The sequence below is a fragment of the Aethalodelphis obliquidens genome, unplaced genomic scaffold, assembly GCF_003676395.1.
Source record: "Aethalodelphis obliquidens isolate GAN/ISIS:26980383/991018 unplaced genomic scaffold, ASM367639v1 scaffold40, whole genome shotgun sequence".
NCBI classification, from domain to species: Eukaryota; Metazoa; Chordata; class Mammalia; order Artiodactyla; family Delphinidae; genus Aethalodelphis; species Aethalodelphis obliquidens.
In genome coordinates this window covers 3,438,104-3,455,098 of record NW_020837984.1, presented here as the reverse complement: position 1 = coordinate 3,455,098, position 16,995 = coordinate 3,438,104, and positions in this window count along the sequence as shown.

The following is a 16,995-nucleotide window of genomic DNA, read 5'->3' as shown; positions in this document are numbered from 1 at the left end:
CAAAACTAAAGATAAAAAGATTACTTGCAACGTATCTGTTGAATCAGAAACAAGATTCTTTGTTCAGCAGTTTCCTACAGTTTAGCTTTTGCTGGTTGCACCCCTCGTGTGTCCTTTTAACATGTTCTTTTTTCTTTGTTGGAGGAGTTTTTGAGAGGTCATGACTAGCCGTTGACCTGTGAGTTGGGCCTGGGCAATCAGAAGCCCCTCACCCCCTCCTCTGTCCTTGGAATATATGTTCCACCCACTGATCCCACAGCTGGAGCTGTTTTCAAGGATGCAACCTTGAGAGAGTGATGTGATGTTGAGACATCTGGACAGTGTACATGACCAGACCCAGTTAAAGCCTCTGTGTCAACTTTTAAGATTCTAGTGGGCAGGTGTGAAGGTCTACTTGTCTTGAAGCTGCCCAAAACAAACCTGGTAATTAAGTCCCCTTGCTTATTAAACCTGCCACCTACCAATCTGGAGTGGTCTGCCTCTTTCTTGGATCTCTTCCATGTATAGGGGCCAGTTTCAGATTTCACCTGGTAAATTCCCAAGTTTGCAAACCAACACTCATATATATTTTTCTCTCCATTAGAACTGGAGGCTTGATGTGATTAGATTTATTCATTTTTCTTTTTGTAGCAATGCTATTTCATAGTGTTGTGTTTATCTAAAATGAAGCACATAATACCTGTTTTTCTTGTTTTCGGATGTTAACAGTAGTTGTTGATCAATATCTAGATTAATTAATTCATTAGAGTATATAAAATGATAGTACATCTATCATATTATTTTATTATATGAAATTCTCCGATTTTTTTTTTGCTATCTAAGGTAAAAGCTTGTTTTTCCATGCAGACATTATACAGTTCCTGCCATTTTTAAGGAACTTTGGTTCATTTTATAGGAAAATGATATATTAAGACCAAAGTCTGAGCACTGGAAATTATTCTCTGCTACCAGGTTGCCAGTGTTTTAAGAACTTTCCAATGGATGTGGATTGGAAAAGTACTTTTTAAATTTTATGTTTAGTTGTTGCATTTCAACTTAATTGTGTTTTATTATTACTAAAATATTATACAATTAAAAATCAAGCTTGTAAGACTATTTTAAAATGTGTATATATATGCTAATATATATGTATATATTTATCTGTTTCAACCTAATTCCTGGATACCTTAGGTAAACAACTAGAAACAGTCTTTCTCTATTTGTTCTATTTTGTAGTCTCTCTTTTTCTCTCTTTCTCTCCCTCTCCCCTGCTTCCTCTTACAGAATGAGGAAAGTTAGAAAACTTATTATGGCAGTATAATTGAGAAATGATGGACCAGGGTGGTAGAAGGTGTTGAAAAACAGTCACATTTGGAATATATTCGGAAGGTAGAACCAGCAGCATTTGATGATGGATAGATTGTAAGTGTAGAATGAGGGAATGAGAGAAAACAAGAATAGCTGTAGTTTTGGGCATGAGCAACAGGGTGAATGGACATGCCATTTACTGAGATAGGAAAGACTGGAGGAGAAATACATTTGCAGGGGAAAGGGATTGAGAATTTTTTGGACTTGTCAAGTTTGATATGCCCATTAGATATCCAAGACCAAATAGCAAGTACAGTTAGATGAGCCCCCAACCAGAATGTAAGTTCCAAGAAGATAGCTATTTTGGGCTGTTTTGTTCACTACTATATCTTCAGAGCTTAAAAGAGGCACATATTAGATGTTCAATAGACATTCACTGAGTGAATAAGCAAACAAACAAGTAAGTATGAAAAAAATATATCTTAGAACTTAGCAAATATGTCTCTTCTTATTCCAAACTGATACCTCTCCAGTCCATGTAATTTTAACCTTCTATTTGATCTTTACACAGTTTCAGTTAAGAGCAATCATGATACAGTAGCCCTATTTGCTTATTTATCTCTTCTATTAATTAGAATAGAAGAGATAAATAAGCAACAGGCAGTGGACCTTATCAGTCAAATTAACTATTTAGATTTCAGTCCTTTATTATTTTTATACTTGGTAGTTTGTCACCTAATATTTTTGTCTTTCCAAGGTCAAATTTGAAAGACAAAGAAAAACAAATGAAGGCTTTGTAAGGGATTAATGGGTGCTCACTTTGGTCTTGACTGTAGTTAAACATCAGTCCCTGGGTGTTTCATAGTATGTGACTAGGGCATAAGTAGCACAAAGTAGCTTTTTTACCTACTCAGATTATCTTTGGCCTTGCTCTGTTGGTATAAGATGGTTTTCTGTGTATTGTGTCCTATTTTAAGGATTTCATGAAGCTTATACTTGGTTTGCAGATAATTTCTGAGGTGACTACAAAGATGACACATTTATTGTCCTTTAACTCTGGTTTTCTTTGGGAATTCCCTGGCAGTCCGGAGGTTAGGACTCGGTGCTTTCACTGCCGGAGTCTGGGTTCTGTCCCTGGTTGGGAAGCTAAGATCCTGCAAGCCGCGCAGCACGGCCAAATTAAAACAAAACAAAACAAAAAAAACTTTGGTTTTCATTTTGGCCTCAGAATTTTTCGGAGAAGTGCCTTATTGTCTCTACTATCTTGCCAAAGCAAATGTTGGAAAAAATGAGATTGACATTTATTCTAGATGACTCATTACATCATAAAACTGGGTTAGCCCTTGCAGACTTGGCAGTGAAGACCAAGTCATTATTTTTAAATTGTTAGCATATGGGTGGTCAGAGATGGTAACACTCAGGTATGTGTGAACAAGAGTTCTCATTTAGGAGGAGAATGTGAATTATCCTTCTAAATGAGAGAATGTGAATTACATGCTTTTATCTATCATGGTTTCTAGGTGCTTTACTATGCTATGAGTTTGAGATCCTAGGTTTCATTTGCTATTACTTTGAATTGTTATCAATAGAAGCTGCTGTGGTACTGACTGATTTATAACTAGTTTTATCAAAATTTGTGCAGAATCCTGCAGAATTTTTTCTAGGTACTTCTGAATGTAAACTCTACAGTCATGAATGAAGTGCTATGATAATATTATGCCACTATGATTGTATTCATTATTTAAGGGTATGCTATAATCAATACATTTTGAGCTGAATTCTGAAAAAAAGTTTTTAAAAATTGTCTATTGTATAAATTCCTTTCTCAAACATGCAAGTTAATTCAGTAGTAATGAGCTTGCTATAAGGAAGTTTATACGGCTGGTTATTCAAAATTTCAGGAACCTTCTCTATATTTATGCTACTATCCAGTTGTTCAGAGTGTATTAAATTAATATTTTAGGTTATAGATGCATTTTTCAGCCCTGTGAAAGTCTTGGTAACATAACCATTTTTATGTTTTTCCCATACATATTCCTCAGAGGTATAATGTAAAATTATTTGTTAACTACGAACCAAGTAGTCTATCCTTCTAGAAGTCTTTTTCAAGCTATTTTTTAGATCTGAGTTCAAACACCTCTCATAAGGCTTGAATCCCTAAGATCATTATACTGCATTTAAAAATTAATAATGTGCTCATTAATTACAGCCTTTTATTTTAAACATTTTTCATGTGACCTTTTTACAGTGAAGAAAAGTACAATTTTAGGTAAATTCATTAGCATATGAGGAGAATGCCCAAGGCTGGGAGGGAAATAAACGTGAATATTGAGACCTAGAGAAATTTGCCAAATCAATTCGAAGGAGAGTTATAGTAAACTATAATTCGACTTCGAAGAAGAGTAATAGTAAAAAAGAGAAAAAATCAAGAGGAGACATAAGACAAATCTGATCAGGTTGATCTTTTAAGGTGAAGGCAAGAATACTGTCTGTTGTGGTTCTCAGCAGAACATGGATTCTAGTTTTTATAGTGCAGAAATTGTATTTTTTTTTTTTTCTGCTAATGAAGATCAGCCTATGTATATTAGTGGAGACTGGGATAATGCAAACATAAATTTGCTTGTTTATTCTATCTTCTTCCCTGTCATATTGTTACAGAGAACTAAATGGGATACGTATAACATCTCATTTTATTTATTTTATTTGCCTTCAAAGTAATTTCTAATAAAGAGTGAAATGACTAAAAACACCTAAAATTTTTTCTTGAATAATTTAAATAGATTTATAGAGAAATATTTGTACTTGTAGTTTGCAAATGGATATTATTTTCTAAATTGTTACACGCCTGCAATGTGCTATGTGCTTGTGTATGTTCTTTTTGTTTTTTGGCTTTTTTGCCCCTAAGCCAAAGAAACAAAAACAAAATTATAGTTGTGGATGAAGTTATAACCCTGCTAATATCATATGGTTATGATATAAAGAAGCATGAATTATTGTTTTTCAACTGTTTAGGTTTATTAAGTTTATGAACTATGGAAAAGGAAGTATAGTACCCACAAACCAAGGTGGGGAAGTTAGATAAACTTAATAGTTGACTCTTCAGTGAGGGTTAACTTCATTGTTTGTTAAAATTTAAGTACAAATGCACATTTTACACATAACCATTTATGAGACACTTGATAACTCTCACCACATCTTTAGAAAATAAGATTGACAAGAAAAAAAGGATGAAAAAGAGATGAGTTTAGTAAATTAAGTTACTAGTTTAAAAATGGTTTTGGATGTGGTTACTGACCATTTCCTATCATGAGCAATGATTAAGCTGCAGATTATATTAAAAATATCACCTTTGAAATTATTTTATTGCCTTCATATGTTCTTAGAAGTGAGCAGGATGATTAAAAATGGGTATTTCAACTGCAAGATTTTAGAATTATGTAATTATTTACAGAGACACTTACGGTGAGCTTTCACTATTGGGATGAACTGCTCTCTGATATTAATAAGAATAAGTGATTTAACCTGCCAAAGAAACCTGATGAAAGAACTTCAGAAACTGTAGCTTTCTAAATTCTTCAAGGTTTATTAGTCTCTGTACCCTGACACAGCAACAATCTAATAACTATAATGGATTACCTTCCAGTGAAGAAGGTATTTAAAAGCCAAATAGCCACAAAAATAGCTTACAATATGTTAGGAGAATGAGAATTTTTATAGTACAGTACAAACATGTAACCCAAATGTTGCTCATTAGTTCTAATACTATTAACTAAAATTGGAACTGAATAAGCCAGATTGTGAAATGGGTGCTGATTTAAATAGAGTGCTAGACAAAAGAACTCTCAATTTTGGGAAGTGATATATATCCTGATGCAGTACCAGTGTGAAGGAAGAACTTTGGGGGGGAAATAGAATATTATATTTGAAATGTTTCGCAGATTTAAAGTATAGTCATTTCATTAGACATTTGTAAATCAAGATAGTCTTTCAATAGAAAATTGAGTCACTCTTCAGTTGAGGGAGGAACCTAATTGTAAACACAGCAGTAGGGAAATGAACCCCCTAGACTTCCTAGAGGCTCTGTATGCTTAATGGTGTCAGAGGTACCCCAGGGAGGTGACCCTCAGAGCAACTTGCACCTTGCTGCAGTTTTCAGCATAGGTCTATAGAAGAAAAACATCTTGAGGAGGGAGGTATAATGTAGTGGGTATTCATTTGGCAGAGGATTTAATCTGTCTCTTTACTGGGAGTAAGAATGCTAAGGGATTGAAATGTATGACTTGCGTATGAGCCCCCGTACCTCCTTTGACAGCCTTCCCCAAACAGAACACATTGAGATTTTAAAAAAATATTTTCTGACCCCAGTTTTTCATAGCATCAAAAATTAACTTGTTTACAGTAAACTCAGAGGAAAGGGTGTGGCCAGAATAGTCCAAGGCCTACTGCTCAAATTTCCTAGAGAATGGTAAATAAATTATGGCAATGATAATGAAAAGTATGAACTAGGTAACATTCTTAGCACTTTACATATGCTAACTTATTCAGTCCTCTCAATAACTTTCAATAGAAGAAGAAACTAAGGCATAATGTAATTAATGATATGCCTAAAGCCACAAAGCAGGAAATCCTGCAATTCAAACCTATCAGGCTGGTACCATGTCCTCAGCCTTTACTCACTGTTCTGTACTGTCATATAAGAGCTTTCCTTCTTTTACCTTATCCTAGTTCAAAAATTCTAAAGTTAATTCATTGGCTGTTTCTCAGACTCAGCATTCTGTAATATCTTCATTGCAATGGAATATAGAAATGCATTTAAAGCTTTAAGATGGCTTCCAATGAAGATCATATCAGTTCAGTTATGTTTCTTTGAACACTACTCCCATGACATGAACTGTGAAGATATTTAGAAACATTTTTAGGTCATAGCCTCCTATGTATTTAAAGCTTATGGAAGTAGTATGAGAAAGAAACTTGTACAATGTTGTATAACCCAGCTGTTCACATTTCATTCAAAAAGAGACTACCCTCTGCTTTTTGGAGAACACTTCATAAGCTCTGGAGAAATTGATTTTCCCAGAAACAACAGTTGAGAAATAAATACTGGTGGCCTCTGGAAATAGATCAAGTGCTGAGTGGCTCAAGGTATCCTATGCTGAAGTCAAAGTACTTGGAAATGATGGCTGTAGAATCTCTCCTAGCTTGTCTGAGTCATACTTCATACATTGATACTATTTTAAACATTCCCCCTCAACTTTATTTGCCAATACACCTTACTTTAATTGGAAATATTTAGGTACTTTTGGTCCCTGCTGTGTTTCACTCCATTTGCAGAGGGAAAGCCATCAGACAGCCAGAAAACACTTTGCTTTAACGCACCATCTGCCGCCTACAGCTGGGCACTGCTGGTTGTTTTGATCTGTAACAATACTAGCTGTAGAATGGAACCAAGGAATACAGTCTAGAAGGTCGTTTGGTTCTGGATCTTTTCCTCCAACTGTGAGTTCAGAACACAAGTCTATGTAAGGGTTAGAACAACAATTTGCAGTTTTTATTTTACCATCATTTACCACCCCAAATTATCTAAGGTGAGGAGCTCCTGTAAATGTTTTCCATTTTTATCTTTGGCTAGAAAGTTTTGCCTTCCAAAAGCAAGTTTTAAGAATACTAGCAACTAGTTGTTGCATTGGAATTCTAAATGTTACTGTATAGCAACGGAAATTATAGCATTTGGTATGTGGAAATAAACAAAACCCACCCAAATGAGGACAAAGGATATTTATTCAGAGCTTGCTATAGCAAAGGATTCAACTACCATCAATTGTTTTGGCAAAGACTCAGAGTTAGGCAGGGTAGTGGAAAAGATTTATAGTAAAAAAGAGAAGACTTCAGGCAGGCTCTGATTAGAGGTTGTTGGCATGGGGAAGAGGGGAGGTGGGCTAGCTAGAAGTGGGATATGCTATGTAACTGGGTTGAGGAACTTATTTTACTTTCTCTGGTTGGTCCTAAGTTGGACAAAAGTGGAAGTGGGAAAAATAGGGAAGCTGGCAATGACCTAGTCTTGACCTTTCTGGGATGATTGCTGCAGAGGTTGCGGGTCCGAGTTCTATTGGCATACATTCGTTTATGGTCTAGCCATTTTCCGTTTGTATATTCAGTATCTCAGGAATCACAAAAACCTAGATTTGCATGTTGACTCTGTTATTAACTGTGTAATCTTGGGTGAAGGATTGCTCTCCAAGCTTTAGTTTCATCCACATGTGAAATTAAAATAGTAATACTCATTTTGTAGGGTTATTGTGAGGGAAAATTGAAATTTAAAAAGAAATCACTATACGCTTCAAACATAGTAATCGGTCAATCAATCAAAGCTCTTGTTGCTATTGCCATGCCAAAATGTCCTTTTAAAAGTTCATTTTGAGCAACTTCAGTAAGACGATTCTCCTTTTCAAGTTACTGCACTTGAAAGCAGGAGGTTGTCTCTAAAGTATTCACAAAGTTATGGATATAGATAACATAACCTTGAACATGCCTCCCCTCCCAGCCTTTTCATATCCCTTCTCTGAACCACTCAGATATTAGGAATGAAACCACCTCTTCTTTCTTTGAGGAATTTCAGTGAAACTCCTACGTCTTCCTCATTCTATTTTAGTTCTAGTAGTCTGGTTTACATTCAACTCATTTCATTAATCTTTCCACAGAGAACTTTATAGAGAACTCTTATTTTGTTTTATAGCTGCAGTTCATTCTTCTGTGATTTATTAATGTCTGAATATGAAAGTTACAAAATAAATAAACAATTTCAAATTATATTGGCACTATAAATATTTTTGCTTACTATGGAAACCATGTGCTATGATTATATTGATTTATTTATGGTTCAATTACTCTTACTCAATGAAAAATGAGCCATGTCAAGTTCAAATAAATTGTTCTTCTTTTACACTTCCCCAATAGATTTTAGCATATTCTCATTTTTTTCCAAGCTCTCAATTGTACAAATTTTCCTATAGAATATTATTTTCCCACGCAGAGATTTCTCTTCCTGAATCCTCTATCCTCTGCCAATTCTGGGCTCGTGTAGCCTAAGCCTAGATATTATCCTTGGGTAACTCTCTTCTCACTGTTCTCCTATGTGGTGTTTTTAGCTGCTTTTCTATTATGCCTTCTTCCTTGGTTTGTATCCCAGAGTATGCAAAAGGTGTTGGAGAGATGGCTTTCAGTTTTTCACAATTGAGTATGACGTTAGCTGTGGACTTGTCATATATGGCCTTTATTATGTTAAGGTACATTCTTTCTATACCAATTTTATTGAGAGCTCTTATCATAAATGGGTGTTGAATCCTGTCAAATGCTTTTTCTGCATCTAGCGAAATGATCATTTACTTTTAATCTTTTATTTTATTAATATAGTGTATCATGTTAATTGATTAGTGGATGTTGAATCATCCTTGCATCTCTAGAATAAATTCCACTTGACCATGGTGTATGATCTTTTTAAAGTATTGTTTTATTTGGTTTGCTAACATTTTGTTGAGGATTTTTGCATCTATGTTCATCAGAGGGTTTGGCCTATAATTTTCTTCTCTGGGTAGTGTCCTTGTCTGGTTTTGGTATCAGGGTAATGCTGGCCTCATAAAATGAGTTTGGAAGTGTTTCCTGCTCTTGAATTCTTTGGAATAGTTTGAGAAAGATAGGTATTGAATGTTTGGTAGAATTCACCAGTGAAGCTATCTAGACTTTTTTTTTTTTTTGCTGTACTTGGGCCTCTCACTGTTGTGGCCTCTCCCGTTGCGGAGCACAGGCTCTGGACGCGCAGGCTCAGCGGCCATGGCTCACGGGCCCAGCCGCTCTGCGGCATGTGGGATCCTCCCGGACCGGGGCACGAACCCGTGTCCCCTGCATCGGCAGGCGGACTCTCAACCGCTGCGCCACCAGAGAAGCCCTAGACTTTTGTTTTTTGGGAGCTTTTGATTACTGTTTCAATCTCCTTACTAGTTATTGGCCTATTCAGATTTTCTATTTCTTCATGATCCAGTCCTGGAAGGTTGTATGATTCTAAGAATTTATCCATTTTTCTTCTAGGTTGTCCAATTTGTTGGCATATAGCTGTTCATAATATTCTCTTATAATCCTTTGTATTTCTGTAGTATCCATTGCTATTTCTCTTTTGTTTCTTATTTTATTTATCAGTCCTCTCTCATTTTTTAGTGAATCTAGCTAAAGGTTTACAAGGATGCCCACTCTGCCCACTCTTACTCAACATACTATTGGAGGCCCTAGCCAGAACAATGAGGAAAGAAAAAGAAATAAAAGGCATTCAAATTGGAAAAGAAGAATTAAAACTGTCACTATTTATGGATGACATAACTTTATTTATAAAAACCCTAAAAATGCCACCAAAAAACTTTTAGATACAATGAACAAATGTAGTGAAGTTTCAGGGTTCAAAATCAATATACAAAAATCTTTTGCATTTCTATACACTAATAATGAACTAGCAGAAAGAGAAATTAAGAGAACAATCCCAATTACAATCACAACAAAAGAATAAAATACCTAGTAATAAATTTAACCAAGGAGGTAAAAGATCTATACACTGCAAACTATAAGACATTGTTGAAATAAATTGAAGATTACACAAAGAAATGGAAAGATATTCCATGATCATGAATTGGAAGAATTAACATTGTTAAAATGTACATATTACCTAAAGCAATCTTCAGGTTCAGTGTGCTCCCTATCAAAATATGAATTTTCACAGAAATAGAACAAAGAAATTCTGAAATTAATACGGAACCACATAAGACCCCAAGTAGCCAAAATAATTCTAAGAAAAAAGAAAAAAGCTGGAGGTATCATGCTCCCTGATTTCAAATTATTACAAAGCATCATGTATTAGCAGTAATCAAAACAGTATGATACTGGCAGAAAAACAGACATATAGAGCAATGGAACAGTATTTGAGAGCCCACAAATAAACCCACACATATATGGACAATTATATGACAAATGAGCAAAGAACATACAGTAGAGAAAGTATAATCTTTTCAATAAATGGTATTGGGAAAACTGGACAGTAACATGTCAAAGAATGAAACTAGACAACTCTATCACAGAAATATACACAAAAACCACCTCAAAATGGTTAGGGACTTGAATGCAAGACCTGAAACCATAAAACTCCTAGAAGAAAATATAGGCAGTACTCTTTGACATGATCTTAGTAATATCTTTCTAGATATGTCTTCTCAGGCAAGGGAAACAAAAGCAAAGATAAATAAATGGTACTACATCAAACTAAAAAGCTTTGACACAGTAAAGGAAACCATCAGCAAAATGAAAAAAAACAGCCTACCGAATGGGAGAAGATATTTGCAACTCATATATCCAATAATGTATTGATATTCCTAATATATAAAGAACTTATACAACTTAACAACAACAACAACAAAAAAAAAAACAGCCCAATTAAAAAATGGGCAGAAGATCTGAACACATTTTTCCAAAGAAGACATACAGATGACCAATAGGCACATTAAAGAATGTTCAACATCACTAATTATTAAAGAAATGCAAATCAAAACTACAATGATATATTACCTCATGCCCCTTAGAATGGCTGTTATCAAAAAAAGGCAAGAAATAACAAGTGTTGGCAAGGATATGGAGAAAAGAAAACTCTCATACACTGTTGATGGTAATGTAATTGGTGCAGCCACTAAGGAAAACAGTATGGAGATTCCTCAGAAAAATAAGAATCGAGCTACCATACCATCCAACTATTACACTCTGGGTGTTTATCCAAAAAATACAAAAACACTAATTCAAAAAGATATATGTACCCCTATGTTCATTGCAGCATTATTTCCAATAGCCAAGATATGGAAACAACTTAAGTGCCCATCAACTGACAAATGGATGAAGAAGATGTGGCATATGTATACAATGGAATACTACTCAGTTTAAAAAAAAAATGAAATCTTGCCATTTGCAACAACATGGATGGATTTTGAGAATATTACGCTAAGTGAAGTAAGTCAGATGGAGAAAGGCAAATACCACATTATTTCACTCATAAGTGGAATATAAAAACAAAATAAATGAGCAAGCCAAACATAAAACAAACACATAGATACAAAAAAACAGAGTAATGGTTACCAGAGGGGATGGGGGGTGAGGGTATGGCAAAATGGGTAAAGGGGATCAACCGTATGGTGATGAGCAGAATCTAAACCTTTGGTGGTGAGCACACTGTAATGCATACAGAAGTTGAAATATAACACTGTACAGTGAAACTTGTATAATATTATAAACCAATAAAACAAATTTTTTAAATAACAAAAATAAACTAATATAAAAAGGTGACCTTGCATGTCTGAAAATATTTGAATTTTGTCATTGCACTTAGTTGTGATTTTTAATGAGGATGAGTTGAAACTTTAGGATGACAACAATTTAATTCAGCAACTGGAAAGCATTCAAGATTGTACCTTTCAATATCAGATATTGCTAATGAAAAGTTTGATGACAGTTGATTCTTGTTTTTCCTCTCCCACTTTCCCCTACCCTAGGAAACATGTAGGCTTTTCTCTTTATAATATAGATTTTCCTCCATTTCACCTTTTCATATACACTTGGAGGGTCCTCTCAAACTGAAGATGTGTTTCCTTTTTCAGTTTTGAGAGACTTTCTTCTATTATTTCTTTGATTGTTCCATCCCTGTCTGTTTTCCCATTTTTCTTCATGAAACTATTTTCAGTCACATTTTTTACTCTTTTGATTGATCACTAGACCAGAGGTTTGCAAAACATTTTATGTCAAGTGCCAGATAGTAAATACTTCAGGCTTTGTTAGTGAAGTGGCAACATCAAGGATATTGTGTGGTGCTTACATAATAAGAGAGAAGCTCTGGCTCTGCCCCCTCTCATTTGCCTGTGATAGATCCCATTAAGTGATAGGCATGCTTTGCACTCAGTTGCTACTGGATACACTTTTGGGATGAAGCACAAAGAGCCACTATTCAGAGAGGGAGGAATGTGATGGATGAGGTAAGTGAGGGTGGAGCAGGAAGCCACCTGCGTTTCATTCACTGCCTCAGTGATACCTAATCCAGGTGTGCCCTTCTCTTCCTTAGGAGAGCCCAGCTATCTCAACTTGCGAAGCTGGCTGGAGATGAGGAAATTTGCTGATTCTCTGAGTCCCTAACTGAAATTCCACCATTTGGTGCTTAGTACTTGCCAACTACAATGTCCCCCACATGCAGGGGGTGACCAGTCCAAAGTTTGAGCACTGTTGTGCTTGCTAGCTAGGGATGAAGGCAGGAGCTGGAAGTGGAGTAGGAATGGGAGCAGAGGGAGATGCCCTGGCTTGGTTTCTGGGACTCAGAGTGCTAACCGCCTTGAACAGTGTTCAGAGGCAAACTGAAAATGGCAGTAGGCCATAGTTTGCCACCCCTGCACCAAACTTTCATTTTCTTCCTCGTATGTACAATTTCTTTGTCAGGTTCTGGAAGAATTTCTTTTTTATATTTATTTGCCCTTTATTCAGCTTTCTAGTTCCAATTGCAATTACGTTTCCAAGATTACTTTTCTTATTCTGAAATTGTTATTTGTTTTTTGATGCTTATTTGGGATTTATGAATTATCTGTCTTCACGAGTCTCTCTAAGAATAATAGCTTTCATGTGTCTAGGATTGTCAGATTATTAAAAAATAAGAATAAATAAATGAAGAAAAGTTTTAAAAATACAGAATACCCAGTATTGCATGGGACATACTTATACTAAAAAACAAAACAAAAAAACTTGTTTATTTGAAATTAAATTTAACTGGACATTCAATATTTTATCTGGTAACCCTTCTTCTGACCCTGAGATACTTCACTTTACTTTATACATTCAAGAAATTTATTGAAATATCTTGTTCACTGAAAGCTCTCTTCAGGTTGCCTTTATTTTTGTAGGCTTATGTTTTATTTTTATCCCTTATTATCCTTTAAATGAAATTCAGGGAAAGAGAAAAATAAATGTGTTTGTGTAGACTTTAATGTTAAAATAGAAATGCTTGCAAACCACCCCCCAAAATACTGAGTGGGTCTATTCACACTACAAATATATTTTAAATGTTTAAAATTTTCATAAGTTTTAATAATCACTTTGTGATTTTGACAGTATTATGTACCCAAAGTCTAAATCATCTACTTAATTTACTTAAAAGAATAGATTCCATTTTGTTTTAGTCTTTTTCATATTTATCTTCAAAAAAAGAAGGTTGATATGGCTTTCATCATAATAGTGATACTTCAGGGACTGAGACCAAGTGTCTCAGGACTCAGGTATCTTCCCAGCCAAACACAGTAATTCTTACAGAAAGTATCAATAATGACATTTCTAATGTCTTAACAAAATCAACTCAACCATTGTCTCATCATACAGATCATGAACTTTCTAGAAATATATATAATATTTTATTTTAAGATACAAAAATTATACTTTTTCTGAAATTTATATTTCTCATTATTAATATCAAGAGGAAAACTTTCCCCTTCCATAAAAGGAGTATATTGTAAAATAGTCATCTTATTTGTACATGTGCACTCTTAAACCATATATAAGAAATATTTTTATCCTATTAGAACCACGATTGATTTATTTTCTTGGTGATACCAAATGGTATCTCAAATTTGAATTTTTATTTTCAGATTGAAAAAGAAAGCAATCTGTGACATTTGAAAACTGTTCTAGCACTCACAGCTAGGCCATCTTATTCTATTAGATATAAATAATTTCAAATAGTACTAATCACAGACAAAGTTACTCTGAGACCAAGATAAATGAGACAAAGCAAGATCACTTCATAATTTTGTCCAAGCACAGACAGAAACAAAGCCACGCTGCCACCCAGAAAACACCAAATGCCTCCTCTCTTGGCCAAAATGAATAACTATTATTCATCAATGACAACTTTATCCTCTTTCTAATCTTCTCTTCCTATAGATAGGATTTATTGAGATAACTCATCATAGAATTGCCCCTGCTTTCTGATAGCAACCAATCTAGAGATAACATACTTCTGTAGACCATCCCCCAAATCGCCAGCTAAAGCCTAAACCCTATAATAAGTATTTTTAACACCTTCTTACCGAGACCCCACTCTCCCCCATATGTGTGCTCTGTCTCACTACAATGAGTATTAAACCCAACTTGCCTAACTGCACATGTGTTCCTGGCCATCTTTGTCTAAAGTACATTGACAATTGTTATTTGAAATGTTTTTAAAACATTATATTCTGATGTAATATTCAAATAAAATTATATTCTGGGTCACTTTTTTTTTGTATCCGATTAAAGGCATTAGGAATCACTATATATCTTAGGTTAGATAATAAAATCTCTAAGGTAAGCAATGGTTGGAGTCTTCATGCTATGCTGAAGGAACAAAGAAAGTCCAGAATCTCAGTAGCTTAATAATGTTTACTACTCTCATCCTACCTTGTAAATCAGCAAGGGGTTCTATTCAATGTAGTGATTTAGGGACCCAGGATGTTGGCAACTCATTTTTGACACATGCTTCTATGGTCACTAAGGTCAGGAAAATAGGACATTGTGAAACATGCAGTGACCACTAAATCTTCTTCCCAGAGGTGACACTCCTTACCTATCAAGATTATGTGGCACAGTTGCACACTTAGTCTTTTTTTCTCTGAACAATTCTGTCAGACTCAGAAAACTAACTTGGAAACACCTAAACCCATTGAGAAGTTTTAAATAACACTAGGTGACTAGATTAAAATTTTTATTTGCTTTTGCTGTGAGGCTGAATTTTATCAGACTTATTGACTTATTTTCATTTTATTTGACTTACTGCTCAAAAATTGATCAAAAGCCTTTTTTTCCCTCCTAACTCTGTAAATCCCTACCTCTCTGGATTTTCTTCTGTTCCCTTTCAATACTGCTTGAAAACTGAGCATTTATTTTCTGAAATTACATGTATCTGTTATTATCTTGTCAAAAGAATCCTGTAATCACCAACTTATGATGTTTAACATACCATTTTCCAACCTCTTCACCTAAAGCTATAAGCTCATTGGTACATTATCTATCTCTTAAGTTATTATAAGTGAGAATTTTACCAAGTGTTTTGTAACTGCCTATCACTGATTATCATCCTCCCATTCTCTAAAAACTGTTGTCTCACCAATCACTATTCCTTGTAATGGTAACATCCCATGCCTTGAACAAAGTTTTGTATCAATCAAGATAAATTTGCTATGCTTTTGGTAATGAATTGTTCCAACATCTCAGTGGCTTAAAACAGCAAAGCTTATTTCTCACTCCTTATCTTTACATATGAGCAAGGAGGCGCTGACTTTAGTGACCATTTGGGTGCCCCAATAGTAGGAAAATATAATGTTGGGAAGTCTATACTTCTGTCTGGGAAAAAATGTCTTATTTATATTCATATTTTCTTTGCCAACCCAAGTTACATTGCTATACCCGATTTCAAGTCAGTGAAGAAGTGAACTCCTACTGTGTGCCCAGAGGGGAAAGAATCAGAGTACTTATGTACAGCTCAAATGGCTACTACAATGGTGAAACCAATTATTAATCAGATTCCAAACACCTGTTAGTCAAAATCCTACTAATTTTTAAGAAGGAAAGTTTAACATTCAGAGATACATAATTAAATTAAAGGAAGAAAGTTAAAGGAACAAATGAAAGAAAGCAACAAGATTAAGAAGGAAATTCAGAAACAATTCTATTTTTTTCCAGTTTTCTTTGAAATTATATTGTCAATTCTGATGTACTAGTGCAGGCATCATCAACTTCTTTTATAAAGGACCAGATAGAAAATATTTTAGTCTTTGTCAAGTGTACGGCTTCTGTCTTAATTCTTAACTCTGTATTGAAATGCAAAAACAGCCATAGACAATATGTTAATGAATAGATGTGGCTGTGTTCCAATAAAACTTTATTTACAAAACCAAATGCTATGTCAGATTTGGCCCGCAGGCAGTATTTTGCTCACCTCTATAATAAGAATCTGTATGCATGCATATATTTTGACAAATGTGGTGTCCACTAATAGCCAAACATAGAATAAAATCTTTAACTGAAGTATAGTTGATGTACAATATTATATGTTACAGGTGTACAGTACAGTGATTCACAGTTTTTAAAAGTTATACTCCATTTATAGTTATTATAAAATATTGACTGTATTCTTGTGCTGTATAATATATTGTTGTAGGTCATTTTATACATAATAGTTTGTACCTCTTAATCCCCTATTCTTATATTGCCCCTCCCCCTTCCGTCTCCCCAGTGGTAACCACTAGTTTGTTCACCGTATCTGTGAGTCCTCTTCTTTTTTGTTATATTCATTACTTTGCCATATTTTTAGATTCCACATATAAGTGATATCATATAGTATTTGTCTTTATCTTGCTAATTTCTTTTTTAATATAAATTTATTTATTTATTTATGGCTGCGTTGGGTCTTTGTTGCTGTGCATGGGCTTTCTCTAGTTGTGACGAACAGGGCCTACTCTTCACAGGCTTCTCATTGCAGTGACTTCTCATTGTGGAGCATGGGCTCTGGGTTCACAGGCTTCAGTAGTTGCAGTACGTGGGCTCAGTCGTTGTGGCTTGTGGACTCTAGAGTGTAGGCTCAGTAGTGGCACATGGGCTTAGTTGCTTCTTGGCATGTGG